Source organism: Lissotriton vulgaris, chromosome 7 (genome assembly GCF_964263255.1).
Source record: "Lissotriton vulgaris chromosome 7, aLisVul1.2, whole genome shotgun sequence".
Classification (NCBI taxonomy): domain Eukaryota; kingdom Metazoa; phylum Chordata; class Amphibia; order Caudata; family Salamandridae; genus Lissotriton; species Lissotriton vulgaris.
The window spans coordinates 1157942562-1157966034 of record NC_141695.1 but is presented as its reverse complement, the minus strand read 5'-3'; the positions used below and the strand labels follow the sequence as shown (position 1 = coordinate 1157966034).

The window sequence follows — 23473 nt, the reverse complement described above, 5'->3', positions numbered from 1 at the left end:
GTGATGTCTGCGGATGGCGTCCTTGTGGGCTGTGTGGCTGTCTGGTGTGCGGTCATGGAGCCATTTCTTCTCCAGTTTCCAGCATGTTCGTTAGGAGATCTGGAGTTTATCGGTGAACCAGGCGGCTTTCTTGCTGGGGTGGTTGATGGAGGGTTTCTTGATCGGGGCGAGGGTGTTGGCACAGTCGTCGATCCACTGTCTGAAGTTTCAGGCAGCGGCGTCTGTGGGGTCGGTGGGTAGGTTCTGGGTGAGGGTGGAGGTCAGCTGGTCTTCTGTAATTTTGCTCCAGCAGCGGCGAGGCAGCTGTTGGGTGCGGTGGTGCGTGGTTGGTTTCCTGAAGGTGAAGTGGATGCAGCGGTGGTCAGTCCAGTGGAGTTCGGTGGTGTGGTTGAAGGCGACATGGGTGCTTGTGGAGAAGACGGGGTCGAGGGTGTGTCCGGCCGCATAGGTGGGTTCGGTAACGAGTTGTCTGAGGCCGAGGTTGGCGAGGTTGGCGATCAGGGCGGTGGAGTTGGCGTTGTTGTTGTTCTCGAGGTGGAAGTTCAGGTCCCCGAGGAGGATGTAGTCCGTGGAGGCGAGTGCGTGGGTGCTGGCGAGGTCGGCGACAGAGTCGCTGAAGAGGGCCCGGGGTCCGGGAGGTCTGTAGATGTGTGCTCCTCTGAGGGTGGTGTTGGGGTCAGTGTGAATCCGGAAGTGAAGGTGTTCGGCGGATTTGAGGGAGTCGTCTGCAAGGGTGTGGATCTGGAGGGTGGGCTTGTGGACGCTGGCTATTCCTTCTCCCATCCCATTGGTGCGGTCTCTGCGGGAGATCTTGTAGCCATCCGGGATGGCTGTAGCGATGTCCGGTGCCAAGGAGTCGTTCCACCAGGCAGGAAGGCAACGTCTGGGGCGGTGATGTTGAGCAGGTCCCAAGGCTCGACGGCGTGTTTGCATGAGGAGCGGGTGTTGAGGAGTAAGCAGCGGAGGAGGTTGGGTCCATTCCTTGAGGTTTTGGTGGTTCTGTCGCAAGTGAAGTTGCAGGTGTGGCAGGAGAAGGGTCCATGGCTGCGCTTCGGGTCAGACTGGAAGCAGCGGTGGTCTCGGCCGGAGTTGAGAGCGTGGAGAGAGTTGGTGTCGTATCGGATTCTGGGGTTGTGGTGTGCGCGGGGTCCAGGAGTTCTGGCGCTGGGCGCAGTCCAGGCGTGATTAAACAACAGGGGGTGGTGATGGACAGAGTTTCTGAATTAAGCAGAATACTCTCACCCAGTCAAGAGATCAGGGCTTAATCCAACACCGTTTTTTAGCTCACTGCACCATCCCGGCTCAGAACCTGGCTATATGCAAATTAGTCTGTCCCTGGCCCAGTGTATCATGGGAACAGGGCAAACCAAACTACCAAGCCAATTCTTTCACTGGGAAGGAAACAAGCTACCGGGGACCGGTTTCTGGCATTTCAGCCGTCTTCGGCCCGGCTTGCTTGAATCCTGATGGTGCAATGAGCAAGGGACTCACGTCTGAGTATACCCTTCCATGCTTATGGTGGACAAAATAATTAAACAACAGGGGGTGGTGATGGACAGAGTTTCTGAATTAAGCAGAATACTCTCACCCAGTCAAGAGATCAGGGCTTAATCCAACACCGTTTTTTAGCTCACTGCACCATCCCAGCTCAGAACCTGGCTATATGCAAATTAGTCTGTCCCTGGCCCAGGCGTGGACATGTGCAGACGGGCTTGCCTTTGGTGCACCTTTGGCGCGCCCCCTGCGCATGGCCGCTGCGCGGCCGGGCAGTGACCGGCATTTAAGGTGGGGAGGGAGGGAGGAGCATCTGGGATGCGGGAGCGGGGAGGCGAGGGGACGTGGCCGTGGGGTCAGCTGCGGGAAAAGAGCGGTCACAGACGGCAAGAAGGGGGATGGGGGGGAGGAAAACTGGGCTACAGAGAAAGGGGATTACAGTGAAGGATACTCTTATCTAAGAACACCTTGCTTCTGTTAGTTACTATATTCATGCTAGTTCTGTGAAAGGTAGCTTTGGTGGAGATGATGAGAGCTGAACAACAAAAGCAAGTTGCTTTGTTTTGGGTAAGGCCATTTTTAGAAATTGGCCCATCTCCATTACTTCTCCTGTCTGTGTGTAAATGAATTGTCAGCGCTGCCTTATATATGTCAAGAAGAGTGTTGACATTTGATGGGTTGTATGACACTGAACTGTCTCCTGAAATTATGATCTACACATCTGCTGTGACAAAAATATTGATTCATGAAATTTCAACAAGATAAGTGTAAATGTACTATTGTAAGTGTTAAGAAGTGTATCAAGGGATCCTTTTGTAACCTTGGCCATAAGGAGGTGTGGTAGTCTTGAGGCACCTTGACTGAAATGCATTTGGAGTTGGTGAGGGATGAGATTTCTGCGTTGATGTTCTTGTTGGGTTGGGGGTCTGGAGACCAAATTGAATGAATATGGTTAGACACTAAGAGATGGAAGTAGCACACACATGGTAGTGCAGATGACTTGCTCACTGTTTGATAACCAAGAGGTGCCAGGACAAGAAGGACTTGTGGATGGTGGCTGGTCAGCCTCCTGTATTATGTATGTTGTGTGGCTAATGGATGCACAGACTGCAGGGAAAAAGATGCCCAAGGTGTGCGTGGAAATGGGTGCAAACTAAGGGGCAGATTTACAAGGAACTGACACATCTGTAGAGATGCGTCAGATTCCCTGCGCCAACCTGCGATACCTTGCAATACCATGGATGCGCCACATTTACCATACAGCGCACAATGACCCAAGGATTGACAGATGTGTCAGATATTCTGATCATCTGTTGGCCCAAAAGTCACGCATTGCTGGAGTCATGTCACAAGCATGACACAACTCAAGCAATGCATGTTGAGGCCTATAGCTGGAGTTGTGTCGCAAGCACGATGCAACTCCAACAATGCATGTTGAGGCCCATACTTATTGTACTGCATCACTCCTTATGCCTGCTTCAAGCAGGCGTAAGGTTTTGACGCAGTGGCATCCTAGAATTTGCACAGTGAAATCTTGTACATTTCACTGCCTCACTTTTACGAGGCTTCCCTGCATACATTATCACTGATGCAGGTATAATTTGACGCAGGGCTTTACAACGTGGCACATCTCGTTAGAAGCATCACGTTATAAATAAGCCACAATGACGCACATTGTTTATGCCACCGCTGCATCACAAAAAGTGACGCAACAGTGTTACAAGAGGCTTGTAAATATGAACCTAAGCATCTGCGATTAGGAGTACATGTAGATTCTGTCAGGAGGTCAGCAATGCTCTATAAAAGTGACTGCAACATGGAATCTATGAAGCTGTAAGCAGTGATTTCTCAAGTTACTCATCTTGTAGCATGGTAATGAAATGAGACTTTTTTGGAACGTTTATTTATTTTGATTGGCATGACATACAAATTTCTATATAAATTTATTCCACAACTGTGAAAGTAAATGAGGTCCAATAAAATCATTTATGTGAAGCAAATAGGCTATTAAACTAATATTCTTGCATATATTGTGACACTGCAGAGGGCAAACCCATGTTATTAGTATAATGGAAAACTGGATACTATGAATAGAAATTAGACATAAACGCCATAGATATATTGGCTCCTTTCTGGTAGCAAATATGAGAAATCAAAGTGTAAGCTTTAAGATACGGTTTGAGAATTGGTACTTGTTACTGTGCGCCAAAGGCATCAACAAACATTGGCAAAGCCAATAGGCCCCACCCCCTTTAAAAGGCAACCCTTTGGCTTTGTCTGTTCTTTGTTTTGCCATGACACTCCTATACAAGTAAAGCAAGGCACCAGTGGTTGTATGTTGATGGGCTTCTCTGGTACAGTGCTGACCAGCACTTTTTATGTGCCTGGAAGGGAGTAAAGTGAATTAATTTAACCTGATAATCCTCTGAGTTAGTGCAATATTTTCCGATAGTACAGCTCAGAAACAGTAAGCAATGTTTGACTCTTGTTGTGTTATTTGAATATAAAGCCCTAACTCTTAAATTTACACATTAAAAAAGACACTCTTCTCTGCCTCATGACAGAAATGTCCATTGTGATAGGTCCCCTGCTTGTATGCTTGATGACAATGTACTCAAGTGATTGATACTAGAACCTGTGTAGGTAGTGGAGTATAAAATTGGCTTTTCTTGGGGAGCTTAACTCGATTGCTGATGCATGGGATCCCCTCATTGTTAATCTCTGTCATTCACTGACTATTAGTCTTTGCAACACTTCAATCACTCAGCTGTAACCTTAAAGAGAGTTTTTTCAGTTATATTCCTGGCAGTTCGTGATAGAGCACATGTTTAAATTTGGGTTTCCTGGTATTAACAGCAGAAAATAAATTCTCAATCTAGGCAATTAACCTCGGGACTGGTAGGGCTGATAAATTTCAGAAATGCAGATGGTCGTTTTTGCCTCTTAAAGATACTGGTAGCATATTTCACAAAGATAGAGCCCTCACTGAGAATGATTTGCCGAGTTTCCATGCCAACAGTATTGGGGAGAGTCATCAGAAGGTTAGTCCCTCCTGGCTGAATGTAGATCCTTTGCTCACTTTGTCACTGGAACCAAGCTACACCTGACTGAAGAGCCCCAATCGAACCCAGTCTTGGGTTGCTTGTGGTCCAGTTCAGGGCGAACCTGTGCTGGCAGTTTGGGCTGGAAGGTTTCCATTGGTGCGGGGTCAAGGCTGATTTGCATATGGCTTGGTCCAAAGCTTTAGTGCTGGTGGCGCCTGGTGTGATGATCACTTTTGGTGCCCCCATGCCCGCCTCCACAGACTCTCTCACTACCGCCGTGCAAAAGTGCCTCTCATCTCTCCAATCATAAGATATTGCTAAACACAGCGCCCCTCCACAGGTCAGCAGCCATTGCGGCTGCACCAGTCGCACTTCCCTGAAGCCAGTCCTGGTCAAATCTAAGGTAGAGTGGGGTGCAAAAGAATGGTGAGTTGGAATGCTCCCATCAGTGATTGCCAGTGGCTAACTCATTGAAGGCATCCTCCCATCACCTGTTGTGTGTTTGACAAATTAAAGACTGGTCTATGCCCGTGTTGCCTCCTAACAGAGCACAGTACCTGTGGGTCTGCTGCATACATATGAGAGAAACCTGTCAGAATGCATAAGGTAGACAGCGGCTGACAGAAACGTTGGACAAGATAGTGATGCTGACAACCCGGAGAGAGTCCAATGCAACCAGAGGTAAAGACACTGTTGGGAGGTGTAAGGTGAACAGGATCCAGGCAAAGATAGTGCCTGAAACCCTGAGTTCATTCAAATTCAGCAGTAGAATAGGGTGGCAAGGTGTCAACAAAGGGTAATAAATCTAGATGGATCAAGGCCAAGACTCTTCTGCCGTCTGCATCCAACCTGAGCTCATTCAGAACTGTCAGGCCACAGCAGATATCCTTCTCACCGTAATGCCTCAATTCCTTTGTGCCTAACCTTTCCAAAACTACAGGTGTCATAAAGAGAGCCCAAGCCATCCATACACATTTACATTTTTTTACAACGCGGACTACATTGTTTGTTTAATCTCTTTTAGGACCTGTTGAACTTGGCTTCTTTACTACTGTCGATAATTTGGGACTAACAGCTGAGAAGAATTTTTAAATTTTGGGACGTGGATGTAGTCTTACAGCTAGAACGGTCCACCTCGAAGCTGGGGCACCGGATTCAAGTCTCAGCAGAAACGCTCAAGATCCTGTGATTCTGGGCAAATCACTTAAACGCCCCGCGCCTACAGGCCCGGACTGGATGTTGCGGGCACCGGGCAATCCCCTGGTGCGCCGCAAGGGTGGGGGCAGGTTTTGGGCTCCTGGGGGCCGTTTTTGTTACAGTATCGTTTTTGCAGCATAGCAGAACGCAACTGGTGCTCATGTAAAGCTCTCTGATACCCGATATCTTTGCGCAGTATAAAACTCTAAAAATAAAACCCAGCTTGCAAGACAAGTATTCAAGGACAGCTTCACTTTACTGTAGAAAATGCGTCCTCATGCTGATCTAATCGATAAGCAGGATCTATGTATGTTCCCCTACCTTTCCACCCTGTGGCAAGCTCTCAAAGTGGGTGCCGAAAACGTGGCATCCTTGATATCAAATGTTACATGATCCAGTTTGTCCTCAGAAAAACCTGCTAGGTTCTCAGAGTTGCAAAGATAATATTATTTCTCATCCAGAAGCCAGAGAGACTGTAATTTCACACACCAGACACAATACCTCTCTGACGGCCCCCTGCAGCTGCAATTAGAAGAGAAAGTACTGTTTCCAAGCTCTGTTACTGCTATTTATAAATACTCCATTTTTCTTTGTCTCCTGAATTCATGCACTGTTGTTTTTATTGACATCACTTGTTATGCTTCGCTCCACACGCCTGTTTCCAACCCAGCAAATTCCTTTTGTGGCAGAGACAGGCCTTAAGCCTCTTTGCGATTCCTTCCTATTTTTATGGGCAAAACCATCAAGCATGGAATTGATCTGCTCAAGTTCAACTGAATAATCCATCTCACAGTCAAAAATGGACTTGTCTTTTAATTTAAGATTGTCAGTAACAGTTTTGCAGTCAGTCTTGTGATGCGTCTATAGCTGTAAGTTTTGGATGTAACTGAGGAAAAGTCGTAAAGTACTAGATTACAGCTTATTTATATGATCCCACCAAGTTAAAGAGAAAAGTAAGGAGCATAACCTCACACTGGGTGACAGAAGGAACACATCTAAGGTATGGCTGTCTTTTGTTTTGGCCCTACCACCAGTCCTTCAAGGTTAATGGTCCTAGGTTTGCCCTCTGAGATGGGCTAATGAGGAGTCTTTGACTTGGTTCCCCACCCAAATATCTCCCTGTCGCATATCAGGACACTTTTCTGAAATGCTAGCGTGAGAGAGGATGTGGCCTAATGGCTAGAGCTGTTGACATCGAAGCTGGGGAACAGGGTTTGAGTCTTGGCAGGGACACTCAACCTCCTGAGATTCTGGGCAAATCACTTAATCTCCCTGTGCCTAACAAAAATGAACGTGTCTGTCTGTAATGCAACTGGGGGTCATGTAAAGCGCTCTGATAGCTTCGGGTCGAGTTCGCGCTATATAAAGCTCCCTCCACCAAAAAAAAAAATAGTGTTCCATTTGCCTCAGGCCTTAATGCATGTAACATAGCTCAAGTCTGCACCGTGAAAGAGTTTGTGTGCATGTATTATAACCATGAGAGAGCTGGGCCGAAAGCAGACGTCTGTTAAAGTGAATTTCTTATCTCTTTCATTTCTTGCTCAAGGTAAACAGAGTTTGTCTGTATTGAATTATCGCAATTTTTCTGCTGTTCACGTTATAATATCTAGAAAAGACTTAGGGCCAGGTGTACAACCCTTTTGTGTAGCTGCAAACGGGAGATCCTCCCGTTTGCGGCCGCAAAAACGGGTGATAGCATGTACAAATGCTATTTTGCGAGTCCCTGACTCGCAAAATAGCATTTGCGACTCTTGCAATTAGGAAGGAGCGTCCCTTCCTAATTGCGAGTAAACATACTATGTACTTTTGTTTTGCGGCTACATTTGCAGCGTCATAACACTCGCAGTTTACCACCAACTTCAAGTACGTGGTAAACCACTCGCAAAGGGGAAGGGGTCCCCAGGGGACCCTTTTCTCTTTGTGAGTATGTGGGGAAATATTTTTTAAGAGCAAGCAGTGGTCCTAGAGACCACTGCCTTGCCTTAAAAAATGAAACTGAAAAGTTACATACTTCTTTTTTAAATGCATACCTTTTTCCTTTAAGGATGACGGGCTGCATTGAAAAACAAGCAATAAAAATGCAATAGGTCTCGCCCTCGTTTAAGTTAAAGCACTTCTGTTTGTAATTAGGTGGCTTTTTAGCTTTGCTTTTATTAGTGTTTTTCAAACTTTCATGTACATAACATGCATATGTATGCATAAATGTATATGTATATGTATATGTATATGTATGCATGCATTTATATTTGCATTCAAATAGATATTCAGATGTATATATATGTATATACATGTAGGTATGTATATATATATATATACACACACATATATAAATGCATATATATATATATATATATATATATATATATATATATATATATATATATATATATATATATACATATATATATATATATATATATATATATATATATATATATATATATATATATATATATATATATATATATATATATATATATATATATATATATATATATATATATATATATATATATATATATATATATATATATATATATATATATATATATATATACACGTATATATTACCTACTGGCGGTCGCCAGTAGGTAGTTATAGTTAGGATTTTTTTCAATGTTACATCTCAAAATTCTATTTGGAATAACTTTGGCGCCGGTTGACGAATCTGCCTGAAAAGTTCCTCAAAATGGCCTCGTCGAGCTCCGGTCCTTCCCTGAAAGTTTGGGGGGGATGCGTCAAGCGGGGGCCGAGATAAGAGGGGGGTCCCAAAACGCGTTTTCCCCATGTTAATTTCCATAGGGCGGTCGACCTCACTTTTAGCCCGAACGGCTGAATGGATTTACATCAAATTTGGCAAAATTGTAGGGACTGGTAGCCCGATGTGCCTTTGCTATGTCTCAAGATATGTGCTACAGTGGATTTTGAATAATTTAGGTTAAAAAAAATATATATATCTTTAAGCGCGCCCCGGTATGCGCTCCGGGCGCGCCACGCGACTTGCGCGCAGAAAGCTGATTGGTTCTTGGGTGTCTGTAAAAATTCGAAACAGTCCGGAGCGGCCGCCATCTTGTGTCTCGGTAGGATCGAAACACAAGCGGTGGCCAAAACAAAGGGGGAATAGACCATAAGGGGGCAGGGTAGACCCCCCCCTTGACCCCCTAGGTTTGATGTGGGGGCTATAAAAGTGTCCCGCTGGGCAAAAAAAATTAAAAAAAAATATCGATTTGCGCGGGGGGAGCGCCCGGTACGCGCACCGGGGAGAAAAGAGAATGGCAGAGTTTAAAAATGTAAGTCATTTTATATAAATATATAAATGGGAGGTAGTTCTGAAAAGAACAGGTTTTTTTTCTTTTTGTTGTTTTATATATATATTCTTTTGGAACTTTTTTTTTTTTTTGGATTTTCAGAACAATTTTATATTTTTTTGTAGTTTTTCTGGGGTGAAACAAAAGACAGGGAATTGCAAACAGCTCAACTGGAGCAAAAAAATTGAAAAAAATTAAGGTTGCTTGCTGCAGTGATGGTTGTCTGCAGCTCGATTAAGTAAAGTGATGCTCTGCTCACCATATGATATAGTTTTGCTGCAATATATGCAAAAAAATTATAAACTTGGTTTGGACATTAGGGACCATCTCCCTAGCCTCTGCACCCGATGGAGTGGGTTGGTTGGAGGTGCCTGAAGTTGAAGGATGGGGAGGGTTCTTGGTCAGTTGCCTGACTTCTGCTCTTGAATAATTGTTTGGGTGCTTCCTCTGCATATGCCTTATCATTGTGTGGTTCCCAAACGAATATTTCCTGTTTGGGTTCCCTCTTGACAGTTCTTGGTCACAGATGAGGCAAGTCGCCTTTGCTGCATTTACTTTTTTGGCACCCCTTGGCATTTTGAAAAACTCCCAAATAAAATGTTCTTTGGGCTTGTATGGGGGATTGTCCTCAGGCAGATATTGCCTCTCCTCCTGCTCCGCTTCGTCCTCCTCTTCTTCATGACCACCAATGTGGTCTTGTGGTGGTCCTTGTGGTGGTGGTGGTGCAGATGCACCTGCAACTGCTACCAGTGAAGCCATTTCTTACAGAATGCAGGTCTTCTTCACTCAAACAACAAAGTGAAAATGAGGAAAAAAGGTGGGGTCTTTCATCATTTGGAAAACAAAACTGTTGTGAACCAATCAAAAGTGTTATTTTCAGGTCACATGACCCGACGCGCTTACGCTACGCGCCCCGGTGCGCGTCTTGGGGCGCGTCGCCTAAGCGCGTCGAATGCTTCTGGGTGCGTTTACGCCGTGCGTATCACGCCGACGCGGCTACGCGATACGTCACGATCATGTTTTCGTTCGCGACATTGGCGTTAACGGGACACTTCCCGGTTCGCGCACCGGGGCGCTTCAAACGAGTACGCTCTCCGGGGCGCTCACCGGGGCACGCACCGGGAGCGCTCCAAGGCAAAAAAAAATGAAAAAAATTTAAAACAAATGTTTTTAAAAAATGGGGAAAATTGTAGGGACTGGTAGCCCGATGTGCCTTTGCTATACTCAAGTGGTTTTTACGAAAATTAACTTTGAAAAAAAATATATTGTGCTACATTGAGCCCAAATGTAGCCCAATGTAGCCCAATGTAGCCCAATGTAGGCCAAAGATGGCCACCAGAGACAAAAAAATACAAATGTAGCCCAAATATCAGCCATATGTAGCCCAACTATAGCCCAGTGATAGAATGTACCAGAGTGTTCTAAAGAACAACTAGAGCGTTAACAGTCTTACTTATAAAGTGAGACTTATAGTTAGGAATTAGCATTTAAAAAACCTATGAAATTCACTGAAAAAACCATAGGTTTCACACCAGTTATAGTTAGGAATTAGCATTTAAAAAACCTATTAAATTCACTGAAAAAACCATAGGTTTCACACCAGTTATAGTTACCTGGAAATTTTACTGACATAAAACCATTGAAATTCCACGTTATAGTCAGTTGGACTCACTATAACTTGCGCGTGTAATGCACTGCTGATGACGTCACATATTACATCACTCATGACATGGTCAGTGACATCACTCATGACATCACTGATGACTCCATCCTTGTGACAGAGTGACAAACCTCCTTTCAGTCTAATGTAACCCTTGAAACACATATTCAATAATAGAAACTAACATTTACAAAAAAAGTGGAGATACCTATACCAGTTACAACAACCAATTCAGTAATTCCACCATTTATTTACACATCCACTCATTCACCAACAGTTCTATATAGTCATTCATACATATACTCACTTATCATATGTAGTGAGACACCTTTACATCCGTTAACACACCGACAGTCTTCCAAAAGTTACTCACACACATACTCACACATGCAAATAAACTATTGAACATCCATTTATTTGCATATACAGCTATACACACACTAGCACATTACTTCTAAGGAAACTTACACATACTTACTCTCTTAAACAATCACTTATAGAAACACATACTTTTTTAAACAGGAACTCTTTCAATCTCTCACTCTCATATATACTCACTTACATACATCAATACATACATATACTATATTAAAACATATGTAGCTACTCATAAAGACACTAGTGAGACAGTCATTCACTCACTAACACACACATATACACACTCTTCCACCCATACAGTCCTGCACATATGCTGTCTTCAAAACACATACAAACAGTGAGTTAGTCATTGATGCATCTATGTGCTAAGTAACACTCCCACCAAACCATACAGACACTCATACTGATACTAAAAAAACATCTAATAACACATATACACACACATGTAGCTTCTCACCAACCCATGCAGCCACTTATACACAAAGTGAAACACTGATACAAACATTTAAATATTTAAACAATACTCGCTAATATATGTATTCACTAAGATACACTTAATAGGCCAGTTAACCAATCATTTAAAAAAAAAAAACATCCATTAAGACACGTATTTAAACATTTATTCTTCCATCGACCTTTACATATACATATGTAAAACATATTTATTTTTAGAAAGACACACATTCACTGGATGGTGTCATCAGTGATGTCATGAGTGATGTCACTGACCATGTCATGAGTGAGTTATAGTGAGTCCAAGTTATAGTGAGTCCAACTAACTATAACGTGGAATTTCAATGGTTTTATGTCAGTAAAATTTCCAGGTAACTATAACTGGTGTGAAACCTATGTTTTTTTCAGTGAATATATATATATATATATGTGTGTGTGCATATGTGTGCGCGTAGAGAGGTAGAGAGAGGTAGAGATAGAGAGGTAGAGAGGTAGAGGTTGAGAGGTAGAGGGGTAGAGGTAGAGAGGTAGAGAGTGAGTAGTAGAGAATAGAGAGTGAGTAGTAGAGAGAGAGTGTCAGAGAGTGAGTAATAGAGAGTGAGTAATAGAGAGTGAGTAATAGAGAGTGAGTAGTAGAGAGTAAGTAGTAGAGAGTAGAAGAGAGAGAGTAGTAGAGAGTGAGTAGTAGAGAGAAGAGAGTGAGTAGTAGAGTAGTAGAGTGAGTAGTAGAGTAGTAGAGTGAGTAGTAGAGAGTGAGTAGTAGAGAGTAGTAGAGAGTAGTAGAGAGTGAGTAGAGAGTAGAGAGTAGTAGAGAGTGAGTAGTAGAGAGTGAGTAGTAGAGAGTGAGTAGTAGAGTGAGTAGTAGAGTAGTAGAGAGTAGTAGAGAGTGAGTAGAGAGTAGTAGAGAGTAGTAGAGAGTGAGTAGTAGAGAGTGAGTAGTAGAGAGTGAGAGTAGTAGAGTGAGAGTAGTAGAGAGAGAGTAGTAGAGAGTGAGAAGTAGAGTGAGTAATAGAGTAGTAGAGAGTAGAGTTGTAGAGAGAGAGTAGTAGAGAATGAGTAGTAGGGAGTAGTAGAGAGTGAGTAGTAGAGAGAGTAGTAGAGAGAGTAGTAGAGAGTGAGTAGTAGAGAGAGAGTAGTAGAGAGATTAGTAGAGAGTGAGTAGCAGACAGAATAGTAGACAGTGAGAGTAGTAGAGAGTAGCAGAGAGAGAGTAGTAGAGAGTAAGTAGTAGAGAGAGAGTAGTAGAGAGTGATTCGTAGAGAGAGAGTAGTAGACAGTGACTAGTAGAGTGAGTAGTAGAGAGTAGTAGAGAGTGTGAGTAGTAGAGAGCAGAGAGTAGTACAGAGTGAGTAGTAGAGAGTGAGTAGTAGAGAATAGTAGAGAGTAAGTAGTAGAGAGTGAGTAGTAGAGAGTGAGTAGAGAGAGAGAGTAGTAGAGAGTGAGTAGTAGAGAGTGAGTAGTAGAGAGTGAGTAGTAGAAAGAGAGTAGAGAGTAGTAGAGAGTGGTAGAGAGTGAGTAGTAGAGAGTAGTAGAGTGAGTAGTATAGTTTAGTAGAGAGTGAGTAGTAGAGAGTAGTAGAGAGTGAGTAGTAGAGAGAGTAGTAGAGAGTGGTAGAGAGTGAGTAGAGAGTAGAGAGTAGTAAAGAGTAGTGAAGAGTGAGTAGAGAGTACAGAGTAGTAGAGAGTAGTAGAGAGTGAGTAGTACAGAAAGAGTAGTAGAGAGTGAGTAGTAGAGAGTAGTAGAGAGTGAGTAGTAGAGAGTAGTAGAGTAGTAGTAGAGAGTGAGTAGTAGGGAGTAGTAGAGAGTGAGTAGTTGGGAGTAGTAGAGTGAGTAATAGAGAGTAGTAGAGAGTGAGTAGTAGAAAGAGAGTAGTAGAGAGAGAGTAGTAGAGAGTAGTAGAGAGTAGGTAGCGAGTAGAGAGTAGGAGAGAGTAGTAGGGAGTGAGTAGTAGAGAGAGAGTCGTAGAGAGTAGTAGAGAGTGAGTAGTAGAGAGTAGTAGAGTGAGTAGTAGAGTAGGAGAGAATGAGTAGTAGAGAGTAGTAGAGAGAGAGTAGCAGAGATATATTTAACAATGACAATAGTGTTTTTACAGAGAGGTTGTTGTCTATCCTCATAATTCTTACCACTTTCCTATTCATTTTAAACGACTTTAGAACAATAAACGACTCAATTCCCTTTGACTTATTGAACTTGTGATGCAATGAGCTAACTTTTCGATGTAGCACTAAATTCTAGAAAAAATCTCAGTCCTCGAGGTCTTTTTAAAGCCCTAATGATTTTGAGGCCAGAACAGTGCCTTATTCTTGTGCAAGGCCACAATCTTCAGACAGATCCTTCCGCTAACCATTCTGTGAATGAAACAGAATTTTCCAACCATCCCATGACGTCCTCTAGCGGTAAACCAAATGTACTTGAACTCTCTTCGGGCAGATATAGGCGAGTTTACTATTCCTGGTGGAAAGGGACTGTACCCTAAGTTGGAGGAGCCTGACCAAAACTGGTCAAAAAGGGAGTACACTATGTTGGCAGAGCAATGCTGTTTGTGTAGGTACCTGCATCTGGAGTATCAGCTAATCTGCGAGTACTACTCATCTAAAAAAGAGACGGGTTGCTATACTAAACAGGATTCTTGTCAAAGTCAAAGCCACTATAATGTACAGTTACAACCCAGTTGCCAAATACTACATAAGAAAGCACAAGTCGTAAGGTGGATGACTTAATGTTAATGGTCTCAAAAGCATACTCCAAATCAATGAAATATTGTAAAACTTTATAACACTGCAGCAGATTTCACAAAATTACGTATTTTATTCCTTTAAACTTTGCATGCATACATTTCTCTGACACGTTTCGGTTTGAACGTTGGTAGGCAACTTCACATTTCACAGGGAGACAACATAAACAAAAGAGAAAAAATACATTAAAAGCTCTCGGCTTTGGCAAAGGCAGCCGCGTGTTTATAATTGCATTACGCTTTCACTTAAAGTGAAAGCGCAATGCAATTATAAACACGCGCTGTCTTTGCCAAAGTGGAATGATCACAATAAAGTGTGTAGCGGCTAATTAGGAGACACTGTCTCCTGCCGCAAGTAAAAGATCAAACACCGGTGGGCAGGGCTTAAGGAGACAGGGTGTCAACAAGCGCCTATTGACATGCCTACAGTGCAATCATTGCACTACCTTTGGCATAATTCGTGATGCAAAATGAGGTGCACAATTCAAAACTTAAGGCAGAGCTGAGATGAGGCTTCTGGAATCGTATCGATTCCAAGAAGCCTCTTAAGACGAGGCAACGCATGTGCTGCTACGTCAGGCCGAGACCTAAAAACTACATTATTAAAAAAGCAGTCACAGACATGATGGTCTGCTGATCCCAGCAGGCCACCATGCCTGTGAGTGCTAGCCATTCCTAAAGGGGTCCCAAATTGCGCCTCCCTCATTAATATTATTGAGGCATGCAATTTGCAACCCCATTAGGAATTGCAAACAGTGTCTGAGACCCTGTTGTGCTTTCCAATTAGCGAGTCGCAAATGTGATGCAATTTGTGACTAGCTAATTGGCGGGTCGTGCATGTGGCCCTTATTCTCTTCTCTACTGCATCACTACCGTGCAAAATCACAATGATACAACATAAGAGGTCTTGAAATATTCCTCCTTATAAACTAATAGAAACGTCGTCCATATAACAAATGGAAATACACGTGGAAAGACCCCTCCACCTCCTCCATAGAATCTAATGCACAAAAGGGTATTCCCCTCCTATCAATGGGGGAGGGCTAGCATTATTATGACTGGTCGCTAGGGAGAGATGTGAGCAAGTGGGAGTCTGATTTGAGGCCTACTGCCAAACAGGATTTCAGTGAGTTTTCCATGAAATATGATAAACTAATACATCTAGCAATCCATCCCGCTAAATATATTTAGAGAATGAATGTGTTATGAACAATCTTTGTAGTGTATTCAGAATGCAACCTTCTTTATTTTTGGTTGCTTAGCTATTTATTAATATGATAATTCGTGTTCACCCAATCTGTACAAGGATAATAATTTATAATACACTGTAAAATGCCATTATTTGTGCGAGTACAAATTCTAAGGTTTTTGATCAGGCTCTGCTATTTGACATGCAAGAGATTCTGTGACATTTTTTGTCAGACACCTAAAGCCCTTACTCTATATATTCTATAAAGCTTCGAAGGGATGAGAAAATCTTACAGGTGTATTGGTGTGCAGGAACTCTACCGAGTGTAACCCCAACAATCTAGGGATACCGACACCCAGAACAAGAGTGTCTTACCACTCAGCTCATAGATGGCAGGCAAAATGTGCTGTTTTTATTGGGGAACATACATCATAACCACAAGATCTACACAACATGAAAAAACAATGGTGCATCTGGCTCAGATCGTGCATTTCACTGCACGAAAATTAAATATGTATGGGCATTTCACCACACTGGTTCCTTATCTAACGTGAAGGCAACAATATCCTCAACTTTTACTTCCTGTCTGGTCTGTCTCTGGACCTGGTATTCTGGTGTGACAACCTGAGCTACTATCAGCCAAGAGCAGACCAATAACCAGCTGTTAGTGATGGCTAAAACAGGAAAAAATAGCATTAGTCAGCTACACCCAGTGCCTGTTTACCCACAGTTCGCACACGCCATACAGGTTAAGTTAGCAATGTGTTTAGTGTCTTAATTTAGTTTTTTTTTTCTAATGATGTGACTGCGTCTCTCAAACTGACATTGTGCAAACTGATGGGATACAATTCTCAGACATTTGGGCAATTTGATGTGTGGTGCAACCTCTCTATGTATGTGTGCTGTATGACAGCCACCTTTTTTGTCATTGAAAACCTTGTTCAACTGTTGATGTCAGAGTTGGCCCGTGTTCTCATCTTGTTTTCCTTCATCGTTCTTTTGGTTGGTGGTTTCTCATTGCCAAGATGCTGCTTGGAGTGAACAAATACTTTATAAACCTTAAACAGGCTTTCGTATCATCAGCCACTGTCATACATCATCTGTGGTGTAGGGGTATTTATCATCTTATGACTGTGAGGTTGAAGATGACAATCGCCATTCACCTATCATTATTTGACCTTTTATGGAAAGTAGATGGCCAGGTCCTGGACGCACAAAGATGGGCTTGACTTCTGCATTCATGTGGCAGAGTTACAGTGCATCAGCAGTGTTGTCGCCCTGTGCAAATGCACACATTGGTTTCTTTTAGTGAGAAAACTAAAACAAGGGTACCATACTTTATCTAGCATTGATTACCTCCTACTCAAAGAGCCCAAAGTATTTGGGGCCATATTATTCATTGTGTCATTGGGGTGCAAAAATTGTGTGCACCTGCTCTGTGCGGCCCCGGGACACATTGGTGTTACAGAGGGGGCTTGAGATGCTTGTGCGTTCCCTTCAGGAATACTGGTTGTGCTGGCACACATCTTGTGTCAGCGCTATCTTCAGAGGGCATTCCCTCATTTGCATGGTTGTGTACCCATGCAAATAAGGGAATCACTATAGCAAATATACAGAAGTTGAAGTTATGCAGTCAATGACAGAAGTAGTTTCCAAACCAGGAAAAATATTCAGCACACATGGGGTTCCCAGTTAATTCTGCATTACCAATAGAGTACCATTTCAGGGACACTAAGTGACCTGTTACCTTCATTCTCTGAACATAAAGCACAGAAGGGTGATGCCTCGGTGAACCCAAGCCAACGGAGAGGTTGAACGCTTCACGCAGACAATAAAACAAAGTCATTTGAATAGCGAAGCTGGAACCAGACATCTCAGAGTGGGCCATTTATAAATTCCTCTGAGATTGACAGAACACCCCACATGCCAGGAAGGAGTCTTCACCAGCAGTGTTGTTATTCTGTTGATACCATTCCCACACATTTGCCTTGGACTCCAACCCTCAACACTAAAAGATCCATAAAAGTAAGGAGAAACCAGCATTATTGAAGAGTGTTCAAGCGGCAGGGTGAGGAGAGGCCTGAGTCATTATTAGCCAGTCGGGTTTAATGGCCATAAAGTTAATGCCAACTTACAGTCCAGAGGAATACATGGAGGTAGCAGCTCCTCAGAGCACCATGGAGCCAACCATGCATTGCCATAGTCGGCCCATTGACCAGGTGGGCATGACTTGTCTGCCCTCTGCCAGTTGCAAAGCTGTTGAGCTCTCTCTCTCTCTCTCTCTCTCGAAATAGCCCACACTTTTCATGACCGAATCCACCACTGTCCTGGAGATACAAGGACCTCAAAAGGTTAACTACAGGTTAACTAAAGGTTAACAACAGAAAGTTGGGTGATATGATTTGTGATTGGTCCACTTTTGCCTTCCATGTTTTGGGAGGAATGTTACCGCTATAAGCAGTGAGGGGGAAGGGGTGTCCCACTGTTACACCGGCAAAGAAACTCCGTATAGGAACTAGTTGGTCTCTCCCAAGTGCTCTCATGTTGAGGATAAATAAACGGCTCTTGCGTCCCTGAGGGAAGCCCACACCCTAATTAGCATTGAAACCGCTGTGTGTGCACCTCTTGCTCCTAGTACTCCTGCAGAGCTGTCAACGTTTCAGATTGCTCTGTGTGACATTTTTATTATTTGTAGTGTAATTATGAGTGACATTTCAAAAACTATGAGTGACACTTTCTCGCGAGAAAAATCAAGCAATGAAGATGAGTGAAGCATATAAATATCAGAAATTACACCCATTTCAGCAATGAGAAACTCTGAGAAGACCTTCAAATTGCTAGAAAGCACCAGAAATGGAAGGGCAAACACATATAGCTAGGGGTCACAACCTGGCCGCAGACTGTACTTTAATTCAAATAGACAAAGAGTAGTTTATTAAAAATCAGTTAGCTGATTACAGCACGGCGCCATCCACTATTATTAGCCTGAGGCTCAGGATAAGTTGCAAGGCTAGTCTAAACAATGAACATTACAATACAACGAGGCATGATTGGGGGGTCAGGGCAAGCCTCAAGAGAAGAGACTGCCTGAGGTACACATAGACAAATTATGTAGGCTGCATTACTTCAAAAAGACACTTTCTGAGACACTGACTAAAAGAAATAATCCTAAAGCTTGACGTCCGACCCCCCCCCCCCCTCGGCCGGGATCCCGTGAGTCGCCCACGCTATGACCTAAGAGTACTTGTACCAGTGTCTGTCATGCAGCAGGCTGTAAGACTGACTAAAAAACACATGTGGCACAAGATTGTTTACTTTAAGACATTCCAGCTCTTTAGTAGAACATGTCCAACCACCTCCAGTCCAGGCCAGTAACCCACGCTACCAGCTGGAAGGGCATCCTTACTGCTGATGAAGCCCCCCCTGGGAGCTCCTATGCCTGAAACAGCTGCAGGGTATGTGGCTTAGCTAAAGAGCATGCATGTGTCGTCAAACTGCTTGCTTCTGCCCACTGGATACCACCAATGTTCCCTCTAATTTTCTTCATCCATGTGCAGCAATAAAGGTGCTCTGTGCACTGAAGCTAAGGCTGCATGCACCGAAGACAAGTAAAAACTCAATATGCAAGCATGTGCGGTAAGCAAGCTACCACAATGAGTGGTTTAGTAAGGGTGCCCTGGCCCCCTTACATCTGGGTTGGTTTTAAAAGACATCCATTACAGGGGCGCAGTGGGCTCCTCGCACCCCTGTCCATGGGTGCCACAGCATCTTGTGCCCTAATTGTTCTACTTGAAATTATGCAAGGCCGTGGCCCTTTCCGCATAACTATGGATTTCCCACATGTGCCATATAATCCATCATCTACTGTATAATCTTCAGATTTTATACCCCAAGAAATGTTTCTAGCATTAATGTATCAAAAGGTACTAAAAACCATGACTATCTTTATTGCTGCGAAGTGAAAGACCCTTCACAAAGGTTAAACGATCATCTTTCAGTTGCTAATTGTTGTATTTGGATGTTATATTGGTACTAATGAGGTGCAACATTTGCCCAGACAGTAGTAGCATGTATGAAAATGCCCAAAAAATTTAGTAATACTATCACAAAATATGCCACATTACACCGCATAATTAGCATTTTCTTGCCTTATAATTCAACCCTGACGCATAATTTGGTCCTCACCTGCCGCATAATTCCTATGGCTCTGACCATGGTGCAAGGTACAGGTGGGAAAGTCAATAAATTAACAGGGACAGTTGAGCCAAGGGCCAGCTCTAGCTCTTAAGAGCCCATGCACAAGCCGAGCCTTGTAAATATGTGGCATGTCAACCATGCAGCACAGATCATGTAAGAATATGGTGAGGTGTTTTCAAAATTCAAAAATGTAAATGTGGAACTGTTTCACCTTAGTCAGGGCCACTAGAATTATTTGATTCTGTAGCAGTGGCTTTTTCCAAATAGTTATGGATTTGCCATACTTGCCATATAATCCATCATCTGCTGCATGATCTGCAGATTTTGACCCAAAGAAATTGTTTAGGCGAAACAAAAGTTGCAAGAAATGTGGCCACATGCTTGCATGCAGTGAGTGGAAGGCCCGTAGCAAATGTCAACGGGTCATCTTTCAGTTGAATAGTATTTGATTATTAAACTGGTAGTAATTAGGCGAAACCTGTGCATAGACAGTTTTATCATGTGTAAAAATGACAAATAACAATGAAGAAATACAAACAAAAAATGTTCTGCATTACGCCACCCAATTTGTTATTGCCGCATAATTTAGCCAACCTTGCCAAATAATTTGGTGCACCTTTGCAGCATAATTCTACTGATTTTAGTACATCAGATTGTGTGCTGAAGGATTTCTTAAAAGTGAGTTTTTAAAAAGAACTGAGAACCTCGTGAAAGGTTTTTTTTGTAGTTTTTTGTAGCAAACACGACCAGAAAATATTGGAGCACTATAACTGAGCATCAGACTGGAAGCTGTTTTCCCAGTTCCAAAATCAGCAGCTCTAGCAGTAATTCTACAGTCTCACCCTCTCTTTGCCTTGTGAAACACAATCACATGTGTTTGTTTCACACTGCCTGCTGGCCGCCTCATAAACCGCTCCCAAATTAAATGAAAGAAGCAGCCTCTTTTGTCCCTGATGAATTTGCTGAGCCACCTGGTGCACCTGCCATGAAAAGGGAAAAGGGGAGTTTTCAAACCTGACCTCCCTTTAATCCAGAGGTCTTCAAGCTTTTGAGGTTGCGTCTCCCCAGCTGAATTTTTTTAAATGTCGCCCCCCCCCCCCCCCCCCCACCACCTGACAGAAATTTCTGGAATCTGGTACACGACATAATAGACCACCACCCGCATATCCCGGGCCATATCTGGCAAATAATGTTCAAAACAATGAGTGTTTCCTCCTTCTCCATGAATTCCCTCACTACCACTCACCAACAATACACCTCATCTCGCTATAGCACCTTTCCTGTTCGTGTGGGGGAAGCTTGCACTGCTAACCAATGCTCAATGATGTACATATATTTGGGGACAGCTTGTAATGTTCTCTGAGTGTGAAGGAAGCTTGACCTGCTGCAGTCTGTTTCATGTCTGCGCTGCATGCATGAAGGATACTAGTACTGCTGTTGCCACACCCCTGGAACCCCAGCTCCGTTCATATGGGGAAGCTTGCACTGCTGCCCCTTTGTTCCATGATGTATATGTATTTGAGGAGAGTTTGTACTGTACTCTGAGTGTGAAGGAAGTTTGTCCTGCCGCAGGCTGTATCATATCTGTGCTGCATGCAAGAGGAATAAATGTACTGTTGTCGCAACACTAAGGAATCCCTTCTCTGTTTGTCTGGGGGAAGCTTGTAGTGCTGATGCATGTGATTTGGCTTTTCTCGGTTCGTGAGGTTACTGTGCACGGCTCCCTTTCTGTTCTTCCTCTGTACTTGTGAGCACGTTTACACTGCTCATGTCCCTGTGTGTGAGGAAAGTCTGTCACAGTTTCCAGTGTAAGGAAACAGTGCTGCTGTATCTGGTGTGGGTCTGTGCAGCAAGCTTCCACTGCACCGTGTGAATGAAGGACGCTTGTCCTGCTGCCAGCGGTGCCACTCATGATTCACATCTGTGTGTGAGCGGAGCCCGTGCCGTTGCTCCTTAGACTGAACTTGCTGGAACCACTAATGCATACAGTGGTTTGTGCAAAATCCACAGATTTAACTGAGCACAAAATGTGGTTTATTTGTAGCTTTCCGATGCTGAAGGCCCCTAAGCCTGTCATTTAACAGAAACACCCTTTTCCATGTGTTGAATTGTGTTTGCGCCTCACCAAGTCCGCCTCCCGTGGGGCTCAGGCACCAGATGTGAGACGAAGACAGGTGCAGTGTGAGTGCTTTCACTTTGGTATCTCCCCACTATCCCTTGAGAGGCCTCCTCGCCTCTCTCCTCTCTCCATATGTATAGATGCTGCGGTGAAATATACTCCTGTTGTTGAAATCCCGGCATAACGTGTTAATCACAGCTCAGAATCACGGCAGGGCCAACTCACCCTATTATCCTTTTCAACAAAGGTAGCACTGTAAAACTTGAGATGTACACATCTGTAATTTGAGGTGCTTAGAAGGCTCAGTGCCGCGACAGCGTGCTGTACTCCATTTCAGCTGTAGGATTTAACCTGGTTTGCTCGGGTGAAATTGCAACAGGCCTTCCCCCCACCCCCACCCCCTGAGTGTCAGCCCGGGCTGAGGCAGTTTCCCTGCACAGCTGCACCAGAGTACTTCACAGGTCTTTAAAAGACCTTTTACATGTTAATGAGGCTTTGATGGTTTTCACTCCTTCTTAGGGCCCCTGAAGCCCCACTCTGCCGTTTGCTTGAAGAATAAAAAAAAACGCCCTCCCCTCCCGAAATCTGACTCTAGGTGCGCCTCAGCCTGCTGGCGAAGTAGAATTGCAACGATGTGGGACAGTAGAGGACAACAGTGAGATGTATGGGTGGAGTGCGCGCCCCCCTGAGACAGGGTGGCGCCCCCCCCTGGGGGGGCGCGCCCCACAGATTGAAGGACTCTGCTTTAATCTCTATTAAGTCTGAGAGAGATGAGCACGCTCCCTGAGAGAGTCTGAGCGCTGGCAGTAGACAGGATGGGCAAGCATGTGCATGCACAGGCAAAGCCTACAGGTCACATAGGATACCATGCCCTGCTAGCTGTCCTGGCTGCAGCTGCCTAGGACCAAAGTGGTTTACGGGGCTCCTTGTGAAATTGCCTTGCTTCCTGAGCCCCTGGCTAGACTCAAAGTTGCCCTGCTTGTGCTTGTAGCGCTGTTCTTCATCTCTCCTATGTGAGCACAAAAATTAAATATGCCTGCTATGATCCCCCAACCAGACCCCCTCTTTACACCTGGCTGTATCCCTGGCTGGGAATAACCCCTGGAATCATGCTCTACGCTCCCCCTTTCCTGACTGCTCACCACTGTGTGATGCTGCTGCTGTTCTGGGGAGCCACGCCCAACTGCTGCTGTCCTTCTTATTCCGCCTCATAGGAGTCATAATGAATGCACCGCTTGCTGTAGCATTACTGGAATAAATATATTGCGCACTCGCATAAAATTAACCTCATTTGATTGTGTTATCCCGACTGACAACTAGTGGCTGTTTACCTTAAAGTGTTCGTACTTCTAGCCTTCTTCCACCCCCAGGCTGAGCCAGATGGACTCTGCACCGGTAATGCCCAGCCCTCAGTCTCTCACTGCGGTCTCTTGACTGCATGTTGCCTCATCTCGGCCCGCCAGTGCTACTCGGAAATAATTTGCTGGTGGGCAGCGTGACTAGTATTTAGTTCCTGGGCCGTTACCACAGCGCGGGCGGCCCGGCTGGGCAGGACAGGTCTGAGTGAGGTGCGAACAGATGTGTGCTGCGGGCCAAGCACCATGATTCCCCAGCCACCCGTAAACCAGTGAGTGAGACTAAGCAGCCAGTCCAGTGAGCAGCAGAGTGAGTCCCCACAACATTTAATAACTCCAGCGCTC

The 23473-nt window shown here is 44.1% G+C and overlaps 1 protein-coding gene across 2 annotated transcripts in view; it reads right to left on the bottom strand.

The window, feature by feature from the left end:
* HTR4 (5-hydroxytryptamine receptor 4) overlaps positions 1 to 23473 on the bottom strand; it is a 1457781-nt gene that overhangs the window by 575997 nt on the left and 858311 nt on the right. The window lies entirely within an intron of this gene.